This window comes from Tamandua tetradactyla, chromosome X (genome assembly GCF_023851605.1).
Source record: "Tamandua tetradactyla isolate mTamTet1 chromosome X, mTamTet1.pri, whole genome shotgun sequence".
Lineage (NCBI taxonomy): Eukaryota > Metazoa > Chordata > Mammalia > Pilosa > Myrmecophagidae > Tamandua > Tamandua tetradactyla.
This window is the reverse complement of record NC_135353.1, coordinates 108138261-108165275: the sequence shown is the minus strand read 5'-3', so window position 1 is coordinate 108165275 and position 27015 is coordinate 108138261. Positions and strand designations below refer to the sequence as shown.

General features: G+C 36.1%; 1 long non-coding RNA gene across 1 annotated transcript in view; it reads left to right on the top strand.

Annotated features, from left to right (window-relative positions):
• The first annotated feature begins 789 nt into the window (after nt 1-789).
• The window catches only part of LOC143670567 (uncharacterized), a 72089-nt gene continuing 45863 nt past the window's right edge, over nt 790-27015 (top strand). The window contains exon 1 of the long non-coding RNA XR_013169402.1: nt 790-1218. This is a non-coding gene — a long non-coding RNA (uncharacterized LOC143670567). The remainder of the gene's footprint in view (nt 1219-27015) is intronic.

The following is a 27015-nucleotide window of genomic DNA, read 5'->3' as shown; positions in this document are numbered from 1 at the left end:
TCCCATAGAGAAGTGAAGTACTCTGTCTGGCTCTGATAGAGCTCACCCTACCTGCCCCTCTGACTGAACAGTTGGGTATTTGATCCAAGTGCTCGACCATAATGCTCCATTACTCTTGCCACAGTGATTGGTTTATTAATGGGCATATAATCTAGGCTAGGCCAAGCCAAAGCATGAGGTGGGGATGGGAAATATGAAGAATGGGTGAACAAAGCTAGGCTTTAAGGAAATATCATTTAAAAACACGGCTTAACCCAAAATGTGAAATATTTGAGGAATTTTTTTACAGTAAAGTGAAGTTAAAATGGAAGGTTACATTATGTTATATTGAGGATCAAATATAGTATGCTGTAAAATAAGAATCTGTATTTGATTAACTTTTGTCATTCCACAGCCTGTGGTAAAAGTAAGTATCATTGGTATAAACAGTAGCAAAAAATGCTTGATGATATTTGTTAGTTATAAATAGTAATTGTTCACAGTCATTTCACTGGGAAATTTTGAACTTACAGATGATGTGAGTGGAACTTTATTTTTAGGCTTGGGAACATTAAATAGTTTCCTAGTAACCTTGTTTTACATACTGAAAATATTTAAGTTCTGCTTATGTCTTTTATTCATCAATTTGATATTGTTTGGAGAAAAGAGTCTGGATTAAAGAGTATCAGATTTCAAAGAGAAAATCTCCTCATAGATAAAGTTATAATGACAAATTATTCTTTGTAAGTCTCTACCACCTACAAAATAAAACTCAAAGTTACTTTTATCAGATTAGAGACTAACCACAATTTGGTCCAAAACTACCTTTCTAATCTTCTCTTTTATTATTCTTTGGTCTACATGAACTGCCCCAGCCACCCACCCAGTCCTCAGAACACACATTGTGTAGTTACTCATACCTGCCTCCCTTTCATGAATACCCAATTTGCTTCTCTTAGATTTTTCTTATTATACATGTCTTTCAATATCCAAGTCAAATCCTTTTCTCTTTATGAGAACTTCCAGGACCACACCAAATGAAAGTTATTTCCTTACTCTAAATTACTTTATCACTTATTTTTCTTAAAACTGATTTGATATGAAATCTTCCTTGTATTATTGTTTTTCTCACATGAATATGCCTTATTTCCTCATTTAGACTATATGGCGGTTTGGAGATATATGCCCCAGAAAAACATGATCTTAAGTGTAATCCATTCCTGTGAGTGTGATCCCATTGTAAGTAGAACCTTTTGATATGGTTACTTCAGTTAAAGTGTGGTCAAATTCAATCAGGATGGGTCTTAATCCTATAACTAGAGTCCTCAGTAAGCAGAATGAAATTCAAATAGATAGAAAGCCACAGAGGAAACAGCCAGGAGTTGAAAGTCAATGGAACTGGGAAGAGAAAGGAGAGGACAGGAGAGACCACCATGTGCATTGCCATGTGACAGGAACCAAGAATCAGGGATTGCTGGCAGCCACACCCAGAACACCATCATCTTCTGGGAGAAAGTGTCACTTGGATGATGATGCTTTGATTGTGGATTTCTCCTGGTCTCAAAGTCATGAGCCAATAAATTCCCATTGTTTAAGCCACTCACTGCATGATACTTGCTTTGGAAGTCAGGAAACTAAAACAGATTACAAGCTCCCTTATATCAATTTCTGAGTCTTACCCTTTCTTTCTACTCCTTAGAACTCCACTTAGTGTCATACAAAAGCAATGAGTATATGTGAATTACACTTTTAATGATATAGAAGGTGATACTCCAGTATAAATTCCTCATTAAGAGTTAACTATGGGGAGAGGAGCCAAGATGGCGGTTTAGTGAGGTATGGGATTTAGTTCATCCTCCAGAGCAGTTAATAAATATCCAGAAACAATACAGAACAATTGTTGGGGCCATGTCAGTGACCAGACACACAGCGTACCCCAGTCTGGACCAGCTGGACTGGCTGCAAGCCCCACCAGAACCATGAGTTCCCCAAGCCATGGCAGCTGGTGATCCTCTCCCCACAGGCTGCTTCCCAGAGGGGAAAGGAAAGAGACTGTACTAGCAGCAGGGGCTGAGCAACACCAAACACCAATTGTGTAATTAATTAACAAATTCTGACTGCTAAAAATAGCCTCCCAGCTCAGCTGAACCTTGAGTAAAAGTGGAGGTCGCTGGGTTTTGCCCTGGTGCAGAGAGGGCAGGGCTGACAGAAAAAGAAAAGGAAAAAACAGGGTTTTTTTTTATCTGAAAAGGTCTGGGCTCTGCAGGAAAGGACGGGGCACATAGAACCTGGAGATACACAGAGCAACATACCAACTTAAGCTCTTGATTGGCAAACCTGAGGAAAGGTGTCATACTCTGAAAAGGATTTTTCTTTTTCTCTTTTGTGGCTGTGTTTCTATGGATTGATTACTCTGTGGATACATCTGCAAGGCTTCTCCTGGGCTCCACTGCCCCAGGCATAGGCAGAAACAGGCTTGTTTGAGAGCTTGTCTGGAGCCTGCACCTTCCCCAGGAGAGGAGTGGGGCCCAGCTCAGGTGGAATCCCTCCCTCAAAGAATTCAGACCCCAGGGTCTGGAAAAGAGAAGCAATTAAAGCCAGCCTGCAACCTCTCCTCTGTCTTCACCATACCTCGAGAAGGGAGAATCTGCTGTAGTTAAAGGTACTGCATCACCTTATGCTAGGGGGACCTTCAGGCAGAAAAGTGCCACATACTGGGCAGGGTAGGAAAAATGCAAAGTCCAGAAACTACATAGGAAAAACTTTCAATCTGCTGCGTCTCACCCTCAGGGAAAACTGACCCAGGTGACTCTTTCCTCCTGAGATGAGAACAGTTTGGTCAGGGAAAATCTTACTGGGGTCTATTACCCAAGTAGATCCTCCTAAGGGGTGGGGGAAGGCACCATACCGGCAGGGCAGGAAACAAAAAAAGCAGGAACTGAAAAATTCAGATCTATTAAACAAAGCCTAAGGTAGAGGACTAAAATATCCTGAACTGAATGTCGAAGAACAGATAGACAACAAAGTCATCCAGCAAGAAAATCCTAGGGAAGAAAAGTGAAAACAATCTACAGAATAAACTAATTAAGGTAATTAAATGCCCAGATGCCAGCAAAAAATAATGAATCACACTGGGATAATTGAAGGAATAGCCCAGTCAAAGGAACACTTCAACAATTCAAATGAGATACAAGAGTTAAAACAATTAATTCAGAATGTTCAAACAGACATGGAAAACCTCATCAAAAATCAAATCAATGAATTGAGGGAGGATGTAAATAAGGCAAGGAATGAACAAAAAGAAGAAATCAAAACTCTGAAAAAACAAATCACAGAAATTATGGGAATGAAAGGCACAGTAGAAAAGATGAAGAAAACAATGGAAACCTACTATGTCAGATTTCAAGAGGCAGAAAATAGGATTAGTGAACTGGAGGATGGGACATTTGAAATCTGACAAGCAAAAGAAAATATAGGGAAAAGAATGGAAAAATATGAGCAGGGACTCAGGAAATTGAATAACAACATGAAGCATACAAATATATGTGTTGTAGATGTCCCAGAAGGAGAAGAGAAGGGAAAAGGAGGAGAAAAATGAATGGAGGAAATTATCACTGAAAATTTCCCAACTCTTATGAAATACTTAAAATTACAGATCCAAGAAGTGCAGCATACCCCAAAGACAATAGATCCAAATAGACATTATCTGAGACACTTACTAATCAGAATGTCAGACATCAAAGAGAAAGGGAGAATCTTGAAAGCAGCAAGAGAAAAACAATCCATCACATATAAGGGAAGCCCAAAAAGACTATGCATAAATTTCTCAGCAGAAACCATGGAGGCCAGAAGTCAGTGGGATGATATATTTAAGATACCAAACAAGAAAAATGGCCAACCAGGAATTCTATATCTAGCAAAATTGTTCTTCAAAAATGAGGGGAAAATTAAAACATTTGCAGACAAAAATTCACTGAGAGAATTTGTGACCAAGAGACTGGCTCTGCAAGAAATACCAAGGGGAGCACTAGAGACAGATAAGAAAAGACAGGAGAGAGCGGTGCAGAGAATGCAGAAATGAAGACTATCAGTAAAGGTAAAAAGAAGAAAAATGAGATGGCAAATAAAATCGAAATGGCAAAATGGTAGAAGAAAGTTCTGCCCGTACAGTAATAACACTAAATGTTAATGGATTAAACTCCCCAATCAAAAGACATAGACTGGCAGGATGAAAAAACAGGACTCATCTATATGCTGTCTATAGGAAACACATCTTAGACCCAAGGATAAAAAAGGTTGCAAGGGAAAGGTAGGGAAAAGATATTTCATGCAAGTAACAATCAGAAAAGAGCAGGAGTAGGTATGCTAATATCCAACAAATTACACTTCAAATGTAAAACAGTTAAAAGAGACAAACAAGGACACTATGTACTAATAAAAGGAACAATTCAACAAGAAGACAAAACAGTCATAAATATTTATGCACTGAGCCCAGAATGCTCCAAAATACAATGAGGCAAAAACTGAAAAGAGAAATAGACACATCTACCATAATAGTTGGAGAATTCAGTTCCCCACTTTCATCACTGGACAGAACATCTAGACAGAGGATCAATAAAGAAACAGAGAATTTGAATAATACAATAAATGAGCTAGACTTAACAGACATATATAGAACACTACACCCCACAACAGCAGGATACACCTTTTTCTCAAATGCTCATGGATCATTATCAAGGATCGACCATATGCTGGGTTACAAAGCAAGTCTCAATAAATTTAAAAAGATTGAAATCATACAAAACACTTTCTCATATCATAAAGGAATGAAGCTGGAAATCAATAATAGGAAGAGTGGCAGAAAATTCACAAATATGTGGAGGCTCAACAACACACACTGAAACAACCAGTGGGTCAAGGAAGAAATTACAAGAGAAATCAGTAAATATCTTGAGGCAAATGAAAATGAAAACAGAACACATCAAAATTTATGGGATGCAACAAAGGCAGGGCTAAGTGGGAAATTTATTGCCCTAAATGCCTATATCAAAAAAGAAGAAAGAGCAAAAATCAAAGAATTAACTGTCCACTTGGAAGAACGAAAGAACAGCAAATTAACCCTACGGCAAGCAAAAGGAAAGAAATAATGAAGATTAGAGCAGAAATAAATGAAATTCAAAACATGAAATCAATCAAGAAAATCAACAAAACAAAAAGTTTGCTGTAAGAGAAAATCAGTAAGATTGATGGACCCTTAGCGAGGTTGACAAAAAGAAGGAGAGGAAGGATGCAAATTAATTAAATCATAAATGGAAGAGGAGACATAACCACTGACCCCACAGAAATAAAGGAAGTAATGTGAGGATACTATGAACAACTTTATGCTAATAAACTTGACAGTGTAGATTAAATGGACAACTTCCTAGAAAGGCATGGACAACCAACATTGACTTGAGAAGAAATAGACGACCTCAACAAACCTATTACAAGTAAAGAAATTGAATCAGTCACTAAGAAGCTTCCCAAAAAGAAAAGTCCAGTATCAGATGGCTTCACATGTGAATTCTACCAAACATTCCAGAAACAATTAGTGCCAAGCCTGCTCAAACTCTTCAAAAAAATTGAAGAGGAGGGAAGCTACCTAACTCATTCTATGAAGTCAACATCACCCTCATACCATAGTCAGACAAAGATATTACAAGAAAACTACAGGCCAATCTCTCTAATGAATATAGATGCAAAAATCCTCAACAAAATTCTTGCAAATCAAATCCAGCAGTGCATTAAAAAAATTATACACCATGACCAAGTAGGATTCATCCCATGTATGCAAGGATGGTTCAACATAAGAAAATCAATTAATGCAATACACCATATCAGCAAATCAAAGCAGAAAAACCACATGATCTTCTCAATTGATGCAGAAAAGGCATTTGACAAAATTCAACATCCTTTCTTGTTGAAAACACTTCGATGGATAGGAATAGAAGGGAACTTCCTCAAAATAATAAAGGGAATATATGAAAAGCCCACAGCTAACATCATCCCCAATTGGGAAAAACTGAAAACTTTCCCCTTAAGATCAGCAAAAAGACAAGGATGTCCACTATCACCATTGTTATTCAACATTGTGTTGGAAGTTCTAGCCAGAGCAATTACACAAGAAAAAGAAATGCAAGGCATCAAAATTGGAAAGGAAGAAGTAAAACTCTCACTGTTTGCAGATGATATATGTCAAACCCCCCCAAAAATCCACAGCAAAACTACTAGAGCTAATAAATGAGTACAGCAAGGTGGCAGGTTACAAGAGCAACACTCAAAAATCTATAGTGTTTCTATACACTAGTAATGAACAGTCTGAGGGGGAAATCAAGAAAAAAATTCCATTTACAATTGCAACCAAAAGAATAAAATATTTAGGCATAAACTTAACTAAGGATACAAAAGACCTATACAAAGAAAACTACAAGAAATTGTCAAAAGAAATCACAGAACACCTAAATAAATGAAATGGCATACCCTGTTCATGGATTGGAAGACTAAATATAATTAAGATGTCAATTCTACCTAAATTGATTCACAAATTCAATGCAATACCAATTAAAATCCCAAAAACTTCAGAAATAGAAAAACCAATAACCAAATTTATCTGGAGGGGCAGCATGCCCTGAATAGCTAAAAATATCCCGAGAAAGAGAAATGAAGTTGGAGGCCTCATGCTCCCTGAGTTTAAGGTGTATTATGAAGCTACAGTGGTCAGAACAGCCTGGTACTCGCATAAAGATAGATATACTGACCAATGGAATTGAATAGAGTGTTCAGATATAGACCCTCTCATCTATGGAAGTTGGTCTTTGATAAGGCAGTCAAGCCAACTCACCTGGGGCAGAACAGTCTCCTCAATAAATAGTGCCTAGAGAACTGGATATCCATATGCAAAAGAATGAAAAAGGATCCATATCTTACACCTTATTCAAAAATTGACTGAAAATGGATCAAAGACCTTAACATTAGGTCTAAGACCATAAAATTGTTAGAAGAAAGTGCTGGGAGATATCTTATAATAGTAGGTGGTTTCCTAGACCTTACACCCAAAGCACGAGCATTGACAAAAGAAATAAATAAATGGGAACTCCTCAAAATTAATCACTTTTGTGCATCAAAAAACTTCATCAAGAAAGAAAAAAGTTAGCCTACACAATGGTGAACAATATTTGAAAATGATATATCAAACAAAGGTCTAGTATCCAGAATATATAAAGAGATTGTTCAACTCAACAACAAAAAGAGAGACAACCCAATTACAAAATGGACAAAAGACTTGAACAAACACTTCTCAGAAGAGGAAATACAAATGGCCAAAAGGCACATGAAAAGATGCTCAACTTCCCTGCCTGTTTTGGAAATGCAAATCAAAATCACAGTGAGATATCATCTCATACCCACCAGAATGGCCATTATCAATAAAACAGCAAAGGACAAGTGCAGGAGAGGATGTGGAGAAAGAGGCACACTTATCCATTTTTGGTGGGAATCTGAAATAGTACAACTGCTGTGGAAGGCAGTTTGGCAGTTCCTCAGGAAGCTAAATATAGAATTGCCATGTGACCCGGCAATACAATTGTTAGGTGTCTATTCGGAGGATATGAGGGCAAGGACACAAGCGGAATTTGCACACCAATGTTTATAGCAGCATTATTTACAATTGCAAAGAGATGGAAACAGCCAAAATGACCATCAATGGACGAGTGGCTAAACAAACTGTGGTACATACATATGATGGAATATTATGCAGATGTAAGACAGAATAAAGTTATGAAGTATGTAACAACATGGATGGACCTTAAGGACATTATGCTGAGTGAGATTAGCCAGAAACAAAAGGACAAATACTGTATGGTCTCACTGATATGAACTGACATATGTGAATAAACTTGGAGAATTTCATTGGTAATTGAGACCATCAGGAGATATAAATAGGTTAAGATATTGAGTAATTGGAGCTGAAGGGATACAGATTGTGCAACAGGACTGATTGTAAAATATCAGAAATGGATAGTACAATGCTACTTAAATGTAATGCAGTTATGTTAAAACACTGAATGAAGCTGAATTTGAGAATAATAGCGGGAGGAGGGCTGGGGTCACAAGTGAAATCAGAAAGAAAGATAGATGATAAAGACTGAGATGATATAATCTAGGAATGCCTAGAGTGTATGATAGTGACTAAATGTGCAAATTTTAAAAATTGTTTTTTGCATGAGCAAGAATATAGAAATGTCATTACTGCAGGGTGTTGAAAATAGATGGCAATTACTATTTTAAAATTTTAACTTATGTGTGAGACTAAAGCAAAAAATGTTTATTTGGTACAAAATTTATATTTTGACTAGTGCATTTCCTAATATAACTTATGCAGACAGCTTAATTGAACACCATAAGTACATGGAACCTTGATTAGGACATGAGATTTTGTTGGTTTGTCCAGAGTGATGCCCCAATGAATCCCAGAGTAATTTGAACACTGAATAAAAAATATTTGCAGAGTCCACTTCAGGGAATGGTGAGAAAGGGGGAGAACTCAACTTCCCCACGTTGAGTTCTTGATATTCTCACAAGCAGTGTGGACAACCAAAGCTGTAGGCTGAGTCCCCAATCTTGGGGTTTGTTCACATGAAACTTAACCCCAGAAAGGACAAGTCAAGTCTACTTAAAATTAGGCCTAAGAGTCACCCCCAAGAGAACATCTTTTTTTGCACAGATGTGACCTTTCTCTCTAGCCAACACAACAAGCAAGCTCACTACCCTCCCCCTTTCTACGTGGGACATGACTCCCAGGGGTGTGGACCTTCCTAGCAATGTGGGACAGAAATCCTAGAGTGAGCTGAAACTCAGCATCAAGGGATTGAGAAACCCCTGGAATAAGCTCAGACTGAGTATCAAGGGATTGAGAAAACCTTCTTGACTAAAAGCAGGAAGAGCGAAATAAGACAAAGTGTCAATAGCTGAGAGATTCCAGACATAGTCAAGAGGTTATCCTGGAGATTATTCTTATGCATTAAATAGATATCACCTTGTTATCCAAGATGTAATGGAGAGGCTGAAGGGAACTGCCTGAAATTGTAGAACTGTGTTCCAGTAGCCATGTTTCTTGATGATGATTGTATAATGATATATCTTTCACAAAGTGACTGTGTGATTGTGAAAACCTTGTGTCTGATGCTCCTTTTAGCTACCTTATCAACAGATGAGTAAAACATATGGAATAAAAATAAATAATGGGGGAACAAATGTTAAAATAAACTTGGATTGAAATGTTAGTGATCAATGAAAGGGTGGGTAAGGGGTATGGTATGTATGAATTTTTTTTCTGTTGTCTTTTTATTTATTTTTCTGAACTGATGCAAATGTTCTAAGAAATGATCATGATGATGAATATACAACTAGGTGATGATACTGTGAATTACTGATTATATATGTAGAATGGAATGAGCATATGTTAAGTGTTGCTTCCTACAGGACTCGAAGGATATTAAGGAATGATGAGAAGAACAGACAGGATCAGGGGGTCTGAAGATCAGTTGTAACAGACAACAGACAACTTTATTCTTAACCAGATCCTGCCTATGTACACCAGGATGACAAAAGGCATGCATGCATTTCCTAAGGGAACAGAGTAGTTATCTTTCAATGCTCTTCCTTTATACTTAAGATAAGCATTTGGGGTAAACATTCTCTTCCTCCCAGGCTGTCTTACAGAAATCAGATAACATAAAGTAGATTACAATCTCCACAGTTTACTTCCAACACTACCCTAATGCCATCTGCTCCCAACTAGTTCCACAGGTCTTATTTTAATCCTATCTCCTACAGTTAAGAATGTTTGTGTTTCTTTCTTGTCACAGTTTAAAATTTTTTTTAATTAATTAAAAAAATTTTTAAAAGAGTTAACTATGACTTTTGGAACACAATGAGACTTGCCATTATGAAATGTTTAGGTTCTCTTGGCTCCTAGCAGCAAGTTGACATTGATGCCGGCCACAATAAAAATAATCAGCACAGTACTGATTGACAGTGTCTGCTACTGACTTTGGAGGTAAGAGGAACTTGGTAGCAGAGGATATTCCTTGCAAAGCAATACCACCCCCTGTAAGTCTAGCTGTTAGAAAGAAAATACTCATTTATGAAACCCTCCCCTAAATTTGATCTTTATGAATTTTAACCTTATCATGGAAGTTCATGTTTTAATGAGACAATCTTAAGATCTTATATTACAGTTTTCATGGTCTATAGAATGGTGCTTTTTGTTTGTAAACCTCGAAGGAATCTTCTCTGAACTTTGAGATTGAGAATAGCTCCATCACTTTCCCTTTTATGTTTTCTCTTCTTATTCAGTTCTGTTTACATCATTTTTCTACCTATCTTTAGGTAGCAGAATATTTTCAGGTCTGTGATTCTGCCAGTTTTTAATTATTTGTCAACTTTTGTTTGATATACAGTAAGAAGAAAGCATTAACAGAATAGCTTGGAATTCTAGAAAACTAAGGAAGATTAAGGATATTAAGGAGACACATTCTTAATGGTTATTTGATAAGTAACACTCCTTGAAATTTTCAATCAACTGTTTACAAATTTGCAATTTTGTCATAAACCTTTTGTTTCTTTTAGTTTTATTATTGATTTGTCGTAAGCTTTTTAAAGCTCTCACACCAAACTTTTAATTAGAACAATAATTCACCATCATTGTATTATATCATTTTTGTGTGTGTTTTATTCTATTCCCCTTATTCTTTTTTACCTCAGCGAAAATGTTTTATTTGCCTTTGCATACTTGAGGAGGGGACAGGGAGGAAATGGATTATCATGTTCAATTCTCTTTGCTTATGTATGCCACAATTAGTGGTAGATAATACTTGAGGGGTATGTATTGTATTTTGTGTATGTGTGTGTGCATGTTTGTGTGTGCATGAGAATGACTATTATATAGACATTTGGCTAATTGGATATAAACAATTCCTTTACACTTGGAGCACCCTCTTATATGCTATATGTGATTTATTTAATTTTTATTTTTTTATATGTGATTTTCATGTGTATGTTTTTGGCTGGTTTTGACTGTATTAATTTTTCTTGGCCTATTACAAATTGTCCTCTAATCTAGGTCTTGGACTTCTTGCAGACTTACAAATAAACATAAAAAATTATCAAGCTTTAAGGACTCAACCATCCCACCTTCATCTGAGGGTGTTCGCAGATACTAAAGCACACAAAGTAACTGTTAATTATTATGTGCTTTGTTTAAGTCAACAAAGCCTAAGTCTCATTATTCACAAACTTGAAGTTGCTTGTTTGTTGATAGTGATAATGATTAGGCCAGGGAAACTTTAATTAAAAAAATCAAACTGTTCATTCTTCCATAAATATACTAGCTGATCACATTTTAACTTATTGTCTGACTTTATGAGAGGAAGAAAAGAGGAGAAAATGGCATTAACTCACCTTTCAATAAATGTCTTCTACAAAGGAAGCTGCTTAATGAAGCTTGAATATGAAAGATTATGCTGAAATTATGCCTCTTCCAAGTGCATTACATATATGTTTATGGGGCACTCCCACTATTTTTCAGGTACTTATTTGCTAGTTTTTGTTTGCCCTTGAGTGGAAGAGCAAAACGGCAGATTAGAAAGTGATAACCACAATTCCAAATGTCATGCTAAGATTTGTTTCCTTAGTCTTCCATAGCCATCATGGTGGATGGACCTTTCTCACAATGATTATCATGCCTGTGCAGACTTTAGATTTTACTGAGGATTGCTGCCAATTTCTCTTTTCATTTAATCAGCAAACGTTACTGAGAAACTACTAGGCAAGAAGGACACTGTCCTAGGTGCTGTAGAGAATACGAAGGTATGAGTCTGTTCTGTTTCTCAATTAACTTAGTCTACCAAACAAAATGATTAGTTCATTCTTGCCTTAACTTTCTATTTTGAAATAATTATAATTTGCAAGAGTAATAAAGTGAGGTCATGTGTACACTTCACCTAGTTTCCCCATTGGTTATATCTTACTTAATTCTAGAATTTTTGGCTATTTCCATTTTGGAGCTTTAAAAATTAGGCTGCTATGAAAAATCATTTCCATCTTTTTATGTGGACATAAGTTTTCACTTCTCTTGAATAATATGCCCCCTTCCTGGAGTTTGATTGCTGGGTTTATGGTATGTATCTATTTAGTTTTCTAAGGAACTGATAAACTATTTTTCTTAGTGGCTGTACCCCATTTTACATTCTCACCCACGAAGAATAAGGGATTGCTTATTTGTGTCCTTGCTTATGTTTGGTATTGCCATTATTATTGTTTTTTTTTAATGTTAACTGTTCTAATAGATGTGTAGTGATATATCTCTGTGGTGTTACTTTGCATTTCGCTACTGGCTGGTAATGAACGTTATTTTTCATCCATATGCCCATCCCCCACTTTTTTTTTTTTTTTTTTTGCATGGGCAGGCACCGGGAATCGAATCCAGTTCCCTAGCATGGCAGGCGAGAACTCTGCCTGCTAAGTGACCGTGGCCTGCCCCATCCATTTACCCTTTTAAAAGTGTCTGTTTATGTCTGTCCATGTCTTTTGTCCATTTCCAAAATAGATTGTTTGCTTTTTTTTTACTGTTGAGTCTTGAGAGTTCTTTATGTATTCTAGTTATGTCTTTAGTCAAATGTGTGGTTTGCAAATATTTTCTGCTTTCTGTAGCTTGTTATTTTGTGGCTTATATTTTATATTTTACATTTAAAACTAATCTATGACCTGTTTTTTTCTGCCTGTTGAAATATCAATCATTTTGAGTTAATTTTTGTATAAAGGATGAATGAGGTTCAGATTGAGATTCATTTTCCCCTCTGTGAATACTCAATTGCTCCAGCAACTTTTGTTTAAAATACTATCTTTCCTCCACTGAATTGTTTTTGCATCTCTGTCAAAAATCAGTTGGCCATAATTTTGTGAGGCTATTTCTGGGTTCTATATTCTATTCCATTGATCTATGTGTCTATCCCTCTGCCAATACCACAGAGTCTTGCTTTCTGTGGTATATTGTAAATTTTGAAATTGAATAGACTGTTGCCTCACAGTTTTTCCAAATTGTTTTAGCTATTCTTGTTCTTTTGCCTTCCCATATGAAGTTTAGCATAGCCTTGTCTTTATCTAGTAAAAATCTTGCTGAATTTTGATAGGAATTGAATTAAACTTGTATATGAATTTGGGGAGAATGGACATCTTTACTATGTTAAGTCTTTCAATCCATGAACACGTTTGGTATTGTCTCTCCATTTATTAAGATATTCTTTAATATCTTTTAATAGCATTTTGTAGTTTACAGCATATATGTTTGGTACATGTTTTGTTAGAATTTTTGGGAACAATTGTTAATAGCATTGTATTTTTCATTTCCATTTTCATGCATTATTTCTTGGTATATACAAGTATCTATTGAAGTTGCATTTGATAGTGTATCCTGAGATCTTGCTGAATTAGCTCATTAATTCTAAGATATTTTTGTAGATTCTTTGTTATTTATACATATACAACAATGTCATTTGCAAATAGGGACAGTTTTAGTTCTTTCTTTCCAAACTGTGTGTCTTTTATTTCCTTTTCTTGCCTTATTATCCTGGATAGACTTTCTAGTTCTAGCTGTGTTGAATAACATAGTAAGAGTAGACATCTTTGTTTTCTTACTGATATTAGAAGGAAAGTTTTTAGTCTTTCACTATTAGGTATAATGTAAACTACAGGGTTTTTGTAGATGTTCTTTATCAAGTTTAGAAAGTTCCCCTGTTTTTCTGAGGGTTTTTAGTCATAAATTGGTATGGAATTTTGTCAAGTATTTCTTCTGATTCAATTCATATGATCATGTGATTATTTTATTATTTAGCCTATTAATATGGTTAATGACAATGGTTGATTTACAAACATTAAACCCAGCCTTGCATCCCTGAAATGAATTCATGAACTCATCATCATGGTGTATTATTATTTTTTATATATTGCAGATTTTTATTTGCTAATATTTTGTTAAGAACATTTGTGGCTCTATTCATAATGAATATTTGTCTGTAGTTTTCCTTTTTTGGTGCTATCTTTTTCTGGTTTTGGTATTAGGGTAATATTAGTCTCATAAAACAAATTGGGAAGTATTACCTCCTCTTCTATTTTCTGCAAGGGATTGTATAGAATTGGTGCTAATCCTTCCTTCTTTAATGATCTGTAGAATGCTCCAGTAAAATCAGCTGAGCTTGGGAACTTCTCTTTCAAGAGTTTTTCTTTTAGAAAATTACACATTCAGTTACCGTAACAGTTATAGACCTATTGAAGTTATGTGTTTCATATTGAGTGAGCTGGTAGTCTTTGCTTCTAAAGAATTGGTCTACTTCATCACATTTATCAAATTTCCTTTCTGTAGAGTTGTTTAAGTATTCTCTTATTGCTTTTTTCAGATATATTGAGATTTATTAATTTATCATATATTCCACCCAAACTATACAATCAATATCTCACAGTATCATTGCTTAGTTTTTAAAAACTTTTTATTGTGAAATATAACATATATACAAAAAAGCAATATATTTTGACATTTTAACAAGTAGTTATAGAATAGATTTTAAAGTTTGGTATCGGTTACAATTCCATGATTTTTCATTTTTTCTTCTAGCTGCTCCAAGACACTGGAGACCAACAGAAATATCAATATAATGATTCAGCAGTCATACTCATATGTTAAATCCTATCATCTCTGCTATACTTTTCCTTCTCATTAAATAACATAGATATATATATATAAGCAATAAATTTCAAAGTACTTTGCAACGATTCATTGTAGAACAGATTTCAGAGTTTGGTATGGTTTACAATTCCACAATTTTAGTTTTTTTATTTCTAGCTACTCTATGGTACTGGAGGCTAAAAGAAATACCAGTATAATGATCCAGCAATCATACTCATTTATTAAATATGGTCATCTCTGTCTAACTCCACCATCACCTTTGATCTTTCTCCCACTCTTTAAGGGTATTTGGGCTATGTACAATTCTAACTTTTTCATGTTAGAAGGGGCTGTCAATAATATGTGATGGGGGATGGAACTGGTTGGTGTTCTGGAAAGGCTGGATGCTCTGCATTTCAGGACTTATCTGGTTCAGCAACCCATCTGTAGGTTGTGGGTTTCAAAGAGTTGTCCTAGTGCATGCAACCTTTGTAAAATCTTATATCATGCTCTAGGTATTCTTTAGGACTGGGAGGAATTGTTTTCATTGGGGTTTGGCAAGTTATAATAGGCAGCAATGTCTAACAAGCATGCTTAAGAGTGACCTCCAGTGTAGCCTCTTGCCTCTATTTGAACTCTCTAATGCAATTGATAACTTATTTGTTACACTTCTTTTCCCCCTTTTGTGTTAGGATGACATTGTTGATCCCACAGTGCCAGGGCCAGGCTCATCCCTGTGAGTCATCTCCAATATTGCCAGGGAGACCTTCATCTTTGGATGTCATGTCCCATGTAGGGGGGAGGGCAATGGTTTCACTTGCATAGTTGAACTTAGAGAGAGAGAGCGGCCACATCTGAACAGCAAAAGAGGTCCTTTAGAGGTGATTCTTAGGTATACTATAGGTAGGCTAAGCGTCTCCACTACATACATAAATTTCACAAGAGCAAGCCTCAAGATCAAGGGCTTGGCCTGTTGATTTGGGTTTCCCTAATGCTTGACACAGTATTCACGGTTTCCCTGGTAGTAAAGTTTAATAGTTCCATAATTTTTCTCCCTTCCCTCAAGGGACTTTGCCAAATTTTTTGATGATTTGCTTAATATACTCTGGGATGTATCCAAGTGTTGCATTAAACTGTACAGGATTAAAGGCTCTCATTCTTATTCTGGGCTCCCTATGTTTGGATTGATTAAATGATCAATTCAGACAGGTTGAGTTAGATTATCTGCTACAGAAAATTTCGGTTCTGGGCATGATAAACCATTCTTCCTTTGGTCTCAAAGAGTAAGTGAAATTTTAAATACAGGCAATGTCTTCCTTACCCCTGTATTCTGAATTATCTTAATTCTGGCCTTGTTGGCTTCATTCTTATCTCTACATATCAGGTTATATATATATATATAACCTCAAAATCCAGAAATAAAAATTACCACTCCAGACTAAATGTGACTGCAAAAGAGCTTACAATCTAGGCCCCAGTTTCCTTATAAATATTTTCTAAATGATATCATACAATATTTGCTATTTGTTTCTGGATTGTTTTGCTTCACTAAATGTCCTGCAGGTTCATTCACATCATTGCATGCCTCAGAACTTCATTCCTTTTTTGTAGCAGCACCATGTTCAATCATATGTTTACACCATTGTTCACCAATCTTCTCTGTCAGCCTATCTTTCAGCTACTTCCATCTATAATGTCCAAAGTCAACAGTCCATCAACACTCTCAATTTTAGATAATTTCATTGTTCCCAAGAGAAAGCCAATAAACACACCCTCACCAAATGGAAAATCCAAACATCCTCCCTAACTTGTCCCTCACCCCATTATATACCCCTGGTATTGCTGCAGTACTGTTGTTGTTTTCCTGTTAAACATAGCCCATACGTTGCAAAAATATTTCCCCCCATACCCTGATATTATATACTCTTGTACAAGATTCATATCTTAGCAGTAGTTCATGCAAGAACTTACTTATATTTGTAGTGTTAATTGGAGGGACACATGAGTCTGTACAACCCCTTTCAATCATGTTCACCTTCAATATGGTAATATTATGTATAGACCCACTAGTGAATTGCATTCACTTCTATCTATCCCCTTACAATTTAAGTTCAACCTCATTAGCAAACTGTTTACCCATCACAAGCTTCTGTGTATCTCTAGGTCCCCTATATTCTGTGTTTTAAGCCTCGGATTTAACCTTTACTATGGTCATAAAAGTTGAATTATACAGTATCTATCCTTTTGTAGCTTGCTTAATTCACTCAGCATTGTCTTCTCAAGGCTCATCCATCTTGTCATGTGGTTCAGGACATCACTTCATCGTGTTGCAGCATAATATTCCATCGTATGTTTATACCACATTTTGTTAATCCACTCATCTGTTGATGGGCACTTGGGTTGTTTCCATCTTTTGGCAATTGTGAATAGTGCTGCTATGAATATTGGTGTGTAAATCTCTGTTTGTGTAAAGTTTTCAGCTATTTTGGGTATATACCAGGTAGTGGCATTGCAGGGTCACAGAGCAACTCAATATTTAGTTTTCTGAGGAACCACCAGACTGTCTTCCATAGTGGCTGAAACATAAATTCCCACCAGCAGTGCATAAGTGTCCCGATTTCCCCACATCCTCTCCAACATTTATTGTTTCGTTTCTTTAGTAGCAGCCGTTCTTATACGTGAGAGGTGGTATCTCATTGTACTCTTGATTGCTTTTCCCTTGTAGCTACTGAGAATGAGCATCATTTCCTCTGCTTTTTTAGCCACCAGTATTTGCTAATCAGAAAAATATCTGTTCATGTCTTTAGCCCACTTTATAGTGGGGTCGCTTGTTCTCTTCTTGTTGAATTGTATGATTTCTTTATATATACAGGATATCAAACTTTTATCAGATATGTGAGTTCCAAATATTTTCTCCCATTGAGTTGACTTCCTCTTCACCTTTTTGACAAAGCCTTTTGAGGTGCAAAGGTATTTGATTTTGAGGAGTTACCATTTATATATTTTTCTTTTGTTGCTTGTGCTTTGGATGTAAAGTTTAGGAAGCTGCCTCCTATTACTAGGTCTTGAAGATGTTTCCCTCTATTTTCTTCTAGGAGCTTCTTGGTGCTGGTTCTTATATTTAAGTGTTTGATCCAATTTGAGTTAATTTCTGTAGAGGATGTAAGGTAAGGGTCCTCTTTCATTCTTCTGGCTATTGATATCCAGTTATGCCATTTCCATTTATTGAAAAGACTGTTTTGCCCCAGTTCAGAGGATTTGGGGGCCTTGTTGAAGATCAGCTGACCATAGATTTGGTGGTCTATTTTTGCACTCTTGATGCATTTCCATTGGTGAATACTTCTTTGTGCCAGTACCATGCTGTTTTGACCACTGTGGCTTTGTAATAGGCTTTGAAGAGAGAGAGTTAATCCTCCCACTTTGTTCTTCCTTTTAAGATGATTTTAGGTATTCAGCATCTCTTTCCCTTCCAGATGAATTTGTTAACCAGTTTTTTCAAGTCTTCAAAGTAGGTTGTTGGCATTTTGATTGGTACTGCATTGAATCTGTAGACCAATTTGGGTAGAATTGACATCTTAACCATATTTACCTTTCCTATCCATGAGCAGGGAATGTCTTGCTACCTATTTAGAGCTTTGATTTCTTTTAGCAATGTTATGTAGTTTTCTGTGTACAAGTCCTTTATATCCCTTGTTAAGTTAATTCCTAAGTACTTGATACTTTTAGTTGCTATTTTGAATGGAATTTTTTCCTTAACTGACACCTCAGTTAGGTCATTGCTTGTGTAAAGAAATAGTACTGATTTTTGCACATTAATTTTATAACTGCCACCTTACTGAATGTGTTTATTAACTCAAGTAACTTTGTTGTATATTTCTCAGGATTTTCCAAGTGTAGTATCATGTCATCTGCAAATAATGAAAGTTTTACTTCTTCCTTTCCCATATGTATGCCTTTTATTTCTTTTTCCTGCCTAATTGCTCTTGCTAGAACTTCAGCACAATGTTGAATAATAGTGGTGACAGAGGGCATCCTTGTCAAATTCCTGACCTTAGGGGAAAGCTTTCAGCCTCTCACCATTGAGTATGATGCTGGCTATGTGTTTTTCATATGCCTTTTATCATGTTGAGGAAGTTACCTTTGATTCCTACCTTTTGAAGTGTTTTTATCAGAAAAGAAGGTTGAATTTTGTCAAATGTTTTTTCAGCATCAATTGAGATGATCATATGATTTTTCCCTTTTGATTTGTTAATATGCTGTACCACATTAATGATTTCCTTGTGTTGAACCATCCTTGCATTCCTGGTATAAACACCACTTGGTCATGGTGTATAATTCTTTTATTGTGTTGTTGGATTCAGTTTCCTAATACTTTGTTGAGAAGTTTTGCATCTATGCTCATTATGGCGATTGGTCTTTAGTTTTACTTTTTTAGAGCATCTTTACCCAGCTTTGGTATTAAAGTGATGTTATCTTCATAAAATGAGATAGGTAGTGCTCCTTTTTCCTCATTTTTTTTTTGGAAAAGTTTGAGTAGAATTGGTGTTAGTTCTTTTTAGAATGTTTTGAGAAAAATCCCCTGTGGAGCCATCTGGCCCTGGGCTTTCCTTTGTAGAAGCTTTTTGATGACTAATTGAATCTCTTTACTTGTAGTTGGTTTGTTGAGATCTTCTATTTCTTCTTGACTCAGTGTAGCTCGTTTGTGTGTTTCTGGGAATTTGTCCATTTCATCTAAGTTGTCTCATTTGTTGGTGTGTTTCCAGGAATTTTTCCATTTCATCTAAGTTGTCTAGTATGTTGGTGTTTCATTTAAGTTGTGTAGTTTGTTGGTGTATAGTAGTGTCCTCTCATCATAGTAACCTTTTATGTTTTTTTTTTATTTCTTCAGTTTGTGGGTGCCCATCTCATTTCTGATTTTGTTTATTTCCATCCTCTCTCTTTTTCTCTTTGTCAGTCTTGCTAGTGGCCCATCGATTTCATTGATTTTCTCAAAGAACAAACTTTTGGTTTTATTGATTCTTTCTATTGTTCTTTTACTCTCCCACTCATTTAACTCTGCTTTAATCTTTGTTATTTCTCTTCCTCTATTTGCCTTGGTGTCAGTTTGCTGTTCTTTCTGAAGTTCCTCCAGTTGATCAGTAAAGTCCTCAAATTTTGTTCTTTCTTGTTTTTTTAATATAGGCATTTAGGGCAATAAATTTCCATCTCAGCACACCCTTTGCTGCATCCCATAAATTCTGATATGTTGTATTCTCATTTTCATTCATCTCCAGATAGCTACTGATTTCTCTATAAATTTCTTCTTTGACCCAGCCATTGCTTAAGAATGTGTTATTTAATTTCCATATATTTCTGAAAGTTCTCATTCTTTGGTGGTTATTGATTTCCCATTTCATTCCATTGTGATCAAAGAAAGTGCTTTGAATAATTTCAATGTTTTTAAATGTATGAAGACTTGTTTTGTGTCCCAGCATTTGATCTATTCTGGAGAATGTTCCATTAGCAGTAGAGAAGGATGTACATCCTACTGCTTTCTGGTGTAACAGTCTATATATGTCTGTTAGGTCTAATTCATTTATCAAATTGTTTAAGTTCTCTATTTCCTGTTGATCTTCTGTCTGGTTGTTCTGCTTATAGAGGAGTGTGGTGTATTGAAGTCTGCTATTATTGCTGAATCATCTATTGCTCCCTTCAGTTTTGCCAATGACTGTTTCATGCACTTCAGAGCTCCTTGATTGGGAGCATAGACATTTATGATTGTTATTTCTTCTTGGTGAATTGTCCATCTATTAATATATAGTGTCCTTTGTCTCTTATGATGTCTTTACACTTAAAGTCTATTTTGTCTGATATAATTACAGCTACTCCTGCTTTCTTTTGGTTATAGCTTGCATGGAACATCTTTTTCCATTCTTTCACATTCAATCTATTTGTATCATTGTATCTAAAAAGAGACTTGTCTAAAATGAGTCCCTTGTAAGCAGCATATAGTTGGATTGTATTTCCTAATCCATTCTGCTAATCTGTATCTTTTAATTGGTAAGTTTATTCCGTTAACATTCAAATGTTACTTTAAAGGCATTCCTATAATCCACCATCTTATCCTTTGGGTATTTGTCAGATCCATATGTTGTTTTCCTTCTTTCTCTTTTTATCCTTTAGGTTACCCTTACTAGGTACTCTTCATTTCTGTACCCTCTTCCAGATCTCCCTTTCCTGTGTTTTGTTTTTCAACTGGCAGAACTACCTTTAGTATTTCTTGCAGTGCTGGACTCTTGTTGACATATTCTCTCAGCCTTTCTTTGTCTGTGAAAATTTTAATCTCTCCGTCAGTTTTGAAAGACAGTTTGACTGGGTACAGATTCTTGGCTGGAAGTCTTTCTCCTTCAGGGTTTTAAATATATCATACCACTGCCTTCTTGCCTCCATAATGCCAGTTGAGTAGTCTGAACTCAGTCTTATGTGGTTTCCCTTGTATGTCATAGATTGTTTTTCTCTTGCTGCTTTCAGGATTTTCTGCTTCTGTTCAACATTTGACAGACTTATCAGTATGTGTCTTGGCATAGGCCCATTTGGATTTATTCTATTTGGAGTTCGTTGGGCTTCTTTGATTTCTGTATTTTGTCTTTTATAAAGGTTGGAAAGTTTTCCTCCATTATATCCTCCACTAATTTTCCTAGCCCTTTACTCTTCTCTTCTCCTTCTGGGGCACTAATAATTGTTATATTTGCATGCTATTTTTTGTCCACCATTTCCCTGAGATCCAATTCAAATTTTCCATCTTTTTTTCTCATTTGCTTTTTTGTGTATTCAAAATCAATTGTCCTGTCCTCTATTTTGCTCATTCTTTCTTCTACCTCTACAAATCTGCTGTTGTGTGTCTCAAGTATATTTTACTTGGTCTACATCACCTTTAATCTCTGTGATATCTGCTATTTTCCTATTTATTTTTTCAAATTCCTCTTTATGCTCTTCTGGTGTCTTCTTGATCTCCTTTATGTCATTGGCTATTCCACTGATTCTATTTAGTAAAGTTATATGAACATCTTTGATTAGTTGTTCCAAAGTCTGTGTCTCTTCCAGTGCTTTAATTTGGTCATTAGACTAGTATGTATCTGTCTGCATCTTCATATGGTTAGTGACCTTCTCTTGTCTTCATGGCATATAAATATCTTCATAGGGTTACTTTGGATGTTGATTTTCTTCCATAGTCTAAAGCTTTGAATTTGTGGGATAGGTGTGGAGCAGGATTTGGGATGTGGGAATGGGCACAACTGTGTGGTGATGGGTTGTGTTGCCAATATATGCACGAATTGGGGACTTTACTCTGGTGTCTGGGAGCAAGATATGTAGGTCACTGGTAGTGGACATGGGGTGTGGTGGCTTTGGGGGCAAGGTGCAGTTCAGGTAGGCCTTGGAACACAGGTGCATGTTGATGCATGAGGGACACAGTGGTAGGAGGTAATGTGCATGTACACAGAGCTCAGAGGAGGCTGGTAAAGTTTGTGAGACTGTATGGGGTGGGTGCTAGGGTGGCCCAGGTATGAAGGTGAGTGTCTGCAGCCTGGACATGCAGGTGACTGCCTGAAGGGGACAAAGAGGGTGAGGTGGGGGTCATGAGGCTAGATGTAGGTTCTGTAGGTCTCAGGAGGGGTGGGATGAGTGTGTGCTTGCACAGGACAGGTGGATTGGGCTAGGACAGACTTGTGCACATGCGGGGTGTAGGGGTGGGGGGGTGAAGATGCATAGGGAGGGGCCTTGGGGCTGGGGTGCTTGAAGTGCAGTGGTTGTATGGGTTATGGGTTGTGGGGCAGGGAGCTGGGGTGCCACAGGTGAGGGTAGCATTTAAGGAATGCTGCTGGATTACTTCCTAGTCCTGGTTTCCCTGTCCATGCACTCCTGATGACTCCAGGCCTCTGTCTGGAAATGGATGTGCTAGGCTGTTTACACTAGCTGACCAGTCTCCAGTTCTCTGCATCTCAATTCTTCTGCTTTTAAAATCAGGGCCCCCTGTATGGTGTAGAAGACCCTCCCAATCACTTATACCCTGGAATCACGCTCCCCATCTTTTTTATGACATTTTACTAGCTGTTCTTTGGATCAGGAATAAACTTGACCTATTCTATTCCACTATCTTCCCAGATGTGACCCATCACTTAGATTTGCAATCATCACACTCACTTTTATACCATTTTCATTACTCCAAAAAATAAATTATCAGATAGACACACAAAAAAGAAAACTCAAAACACTCCATATCCCTTATCTCCCCCTGTTAACCCCTAGTATTGGTATGATATGCCAGTTACTTACTGATGATGAAAGAATTTTAAAGCTACTATAGTCTGTAGCTGACAAAGGTATTTTACTCCCACATACCACTCTTTTGAATACTTTTTGTACCAGGGCTGTACATTTGTACCAGTTTATGCAAATATTTACTTAAATTTTTAGTGTTAATCAGTGACATATATGACTCTAAACAAGCCCTTTTCAACCAAAGCAACTACAATGCAGCAGTATTCCTTTTATTTCCCTTAACAAGCTACCCTCACCCCATATCAATTTCCTACCATCTTGAGTTCAACCTTGTGATACATTCCGAACATATTAGGTTACCCTTCTTTACCTTCTGTATATTTCTAGGTATCCTATATTCTACATTTTAAGACTCTGAGTTTACCTATTCTAATTAGTTCTAATATGAACTCTGTGAAACCATACAATATCTGTCATTTTGTGCCCAGCTTATTTCACTCAGCATTATGTCCTCAAGATTCATCCATGTCACCACATGCTTTGGGACCTCATTTCTTCTTACTGCTGCAAATATTCCATCATATGTATAGGCCATATTTTGTTTATGCATTCATCTCTTGATGGGCATTTGGATTGTTTTCATCTTTTGGCAGTTGTGAACACTGTGCTATGAAAATCAGTGTGTAAATGGCTGTTCATGTCCCTGCTTTCAGATCTTCTGGGTATATGTCAAGTGGTGGAAATGCTGGGTCATATGATAACTCAATATTAAGTAATCTGAGAAACCACCAACCTGTCTTCCATAGTGCCTGTACCATTTTATACTCCCATCAGCAGTGAATAAGTGTTCCTATTTCTGCACATCCTTTCCAATACCTGTAGTTTCCTGTTTAATAGCAATCATTCTTATAGGTGTGAGGTGATATCTAATTGTGGTTTTGATTTGCATTCCCTAATAGCTAATGAAGATGAACATCTTTTCATGTGCCTTTTGGTCATTTGTATTTCTTCTTTAGAGAAATGTCTATTCATATCTTCTGCCCGTTTTATCATTAGATTATTTGTCCTTTTACTGTTGAGTTGTAGGATTTCTTTATATATATATATGTTGGATATCAAACCTTTGTCAGATATATGGTTCCAAATATGCTCTCCCATTGAGTTGGCTGCATTTTCACTCTTTGACAAAGTCCTTTGAAACACAGAAGTGTTCAGTCTTGAAGATTTCCCATTTATTTATTATTTGTGCTTATACTTTGGGTGTAAGGTCTAAGAAGATACCTCTTATCACTATGTCTTGAAGATATTACCCTACATTTATTCTGGAAGTTTTATGGTACTGTCTCTTGTATATAGGTCTTTGATCTACTTTAATTTAATTTTTGTATACAGTGTGAGATAGGAGTCCTCTTTCATTTCTTTGGATATGCATATCCAGTGCTCCCAGCACCATTTATTGAAGAGACTATTCTGTCCCAGTTCAGTGGATTTAGGAGCATTGTCAAAAGTCAGATAAGCATACCTCTGAGGATCTATTTCTGAACTCTTAATTTGATTCTTTTGATCAGTGTGTCTGTCTTTATGCAAATACCATGTTGTTTTGACCCTGGTGGCTTTATAATAACCTTGAAAGTCAGGAAGTTTAAGATCTTCCACTTCATTCTTCTTTTCAGGATAATTTTGGTTATTAGCAACGTTTGCCCTTACAAATAAATCTTATAACTAAGTTTTCCAATTCTGCAAATTAAGTTGTTGGAATTTTGATTGATAATAGATTAAATCTGTACGTCAGTTTGGTTGGAATTCGCATTTTAATGATATTTAACCTTCCTATCCATGAACACAGAATGTCTCCACCTTTAGGTCTTCTTTGATTTTTTTAATCAATGTTTTTTAGTTTTCTGTGTTCAGTTCCTTTACCACCTTGGTTAAGTTTATTCCTAGGTACTAGATTCTTTTAGTTACTATTGTGAGTGGAATTTTGTTCTTAATTGCACCCTTGGTTAGCTCATTCCTAGTGTATAGAAACAGTATTGATTTTTGTACATTGATCTTCTTATCCCACTACTTTGCTGAATTTAGTAGTGTTTTTGAAAATTTCTCAGGATATTACAAATGTAGGATCATTTTACCTGAAAATAATGAGAGTTTTACTTCTGCCTTTCCAATTTGGATGCCTTTTATTTCTTTTTCTTACTTAATTGCTCTCACTAGAGCCTCCAACACAATGTTGAATAATAGTAGTGACAATGTGCATCCTCGTCTCATTCCCAATCTCAGAGCAAAGGTTTTCAGTTTCTCCCCATTGAGTATGATATTGGCTGTAGATTTTTCATATATGCTCTTTATCATATTGAGGAAGTTCCCTTTGAATACTACCTTTTGATGTGTTTTCGTCAATAAAAGGTGCTGAATGTTGTTAAATGCCTTTTCAGGATCAATTGAGATGATCATGACATTTTTCCGTTTCAATTCATTAATATGGTGTATTATATTAGTTGATTTCCTTTTACTGAACCACCTTTGCATGCCTGTAATAAGCCTATCTTGGTCGTGGCATATGATTCTTTTGATGTGCCTTTGGATTTGATTTGTAAATATTTTCTTGAGAATTTTGGCATCTATATTCATTAGGGAGATTGACCTGTAGTTTTCCCTTCTCAGAGTATTTTTATCAGGTTTTGGTGTTAGAGTGATATTAGCTTCATAGAATACATTAGGCATTGTTCCCTTTTCTTCAGTTTTTTGGAATTTTGAGCAGAAATGGTTTTAATACTTTTTGCAGCTTGACAAAATCCCTCTGTGAAGCCATCAGGCCCTGGGCTTTTCTTTGTAGGGAGGTTTTTGATTACCAGTTGAAACTCTTTACTTGTGATTGGTTTGTTGAGGTCTTCTATTTCTTTTCAAATCAGTATATGATGTTCAATTGCTTCTGAGAAATTGTACATTACATCTAAGTTATCTTTGTTGTTGGCATACAGTTGTACATAGTATCCTCTTATGATCATTTTTTATTACTTTGGGATCCATGATAAGGATCCCCCTCTCACTTCTGATGCTATTTATTTGCATTTTCTCTCTTTTTTACTTTGTCAGTCTAGGTAAGGATTTGTTAATCTTGTTGACCTTTTCAAAGAATCAAGGTTTGTTATAATTGATTCTCTCTATTTTGTTTTTGTTCTCCAATTCATTTATTTCCACTTTAATCTTTGTTATTTATTTTCTTCTACTTGCTTTAGGATTAATTTGCTGCTCTTTCTCTAGTTCCTTTGGTTGGTCATTTAGGCCTTTGGGTTTAGCTTTTTTTATGATTCTTTTTTGCATGGGCAGGCACTGGGAATTCAACCCAGGTATCTGGCATGGCAGGCTCTTTCTTTTTAATGTAAGCATTTAGAGCTATAAATTTCCCTCAGCACCACCTTTGCTGCATTCCATAAGTTGTGATATATTGTATTCCAATTTTCACTCATCTCCAGATACTTATTGATTTCTCTTATAATTTCTTCTTTGACTCACTGATTGTTTAATAGCATATTGTTTAATCTCCATTTATTTGTGAAAGTTCCAGTTCTTTGGTGGTTATTGATTTCCAGTTTCATTCCATTGTTTTCAGAAAATGTGATTTGAATAATTTCAATCTTTTAAAAATTATTAAGACCTGTTTTTCACCCCAGCATATGATCTATCCTGGAGAACGTTCCGTGAGCACTTGAGAAGAATGTGTATATTGGTGTTTTCAAGTGCAATCATCTATATATGTCTGTTCTAGTTTGCTAGCTGCCAGAATGCAAAAGACCAGAAACAGAATGGCTTTTAAAAAGGGGAATTTAATAAGTTGCTAGTTTACAGTTCTAAGGGTGAGAAAATGTCCCAATTACAACAAGTCTATAGAAATGTTCAATGAAAGTCATTCAGGGAAAGATACCTTGGTTCAAGAAGGCCGATGAAGCTCAGGATTTCTCTTTAAAGTGGAAAGGCACATGGTGAATACAGTCAGGATTCCTCTCTCATCTGGAAGG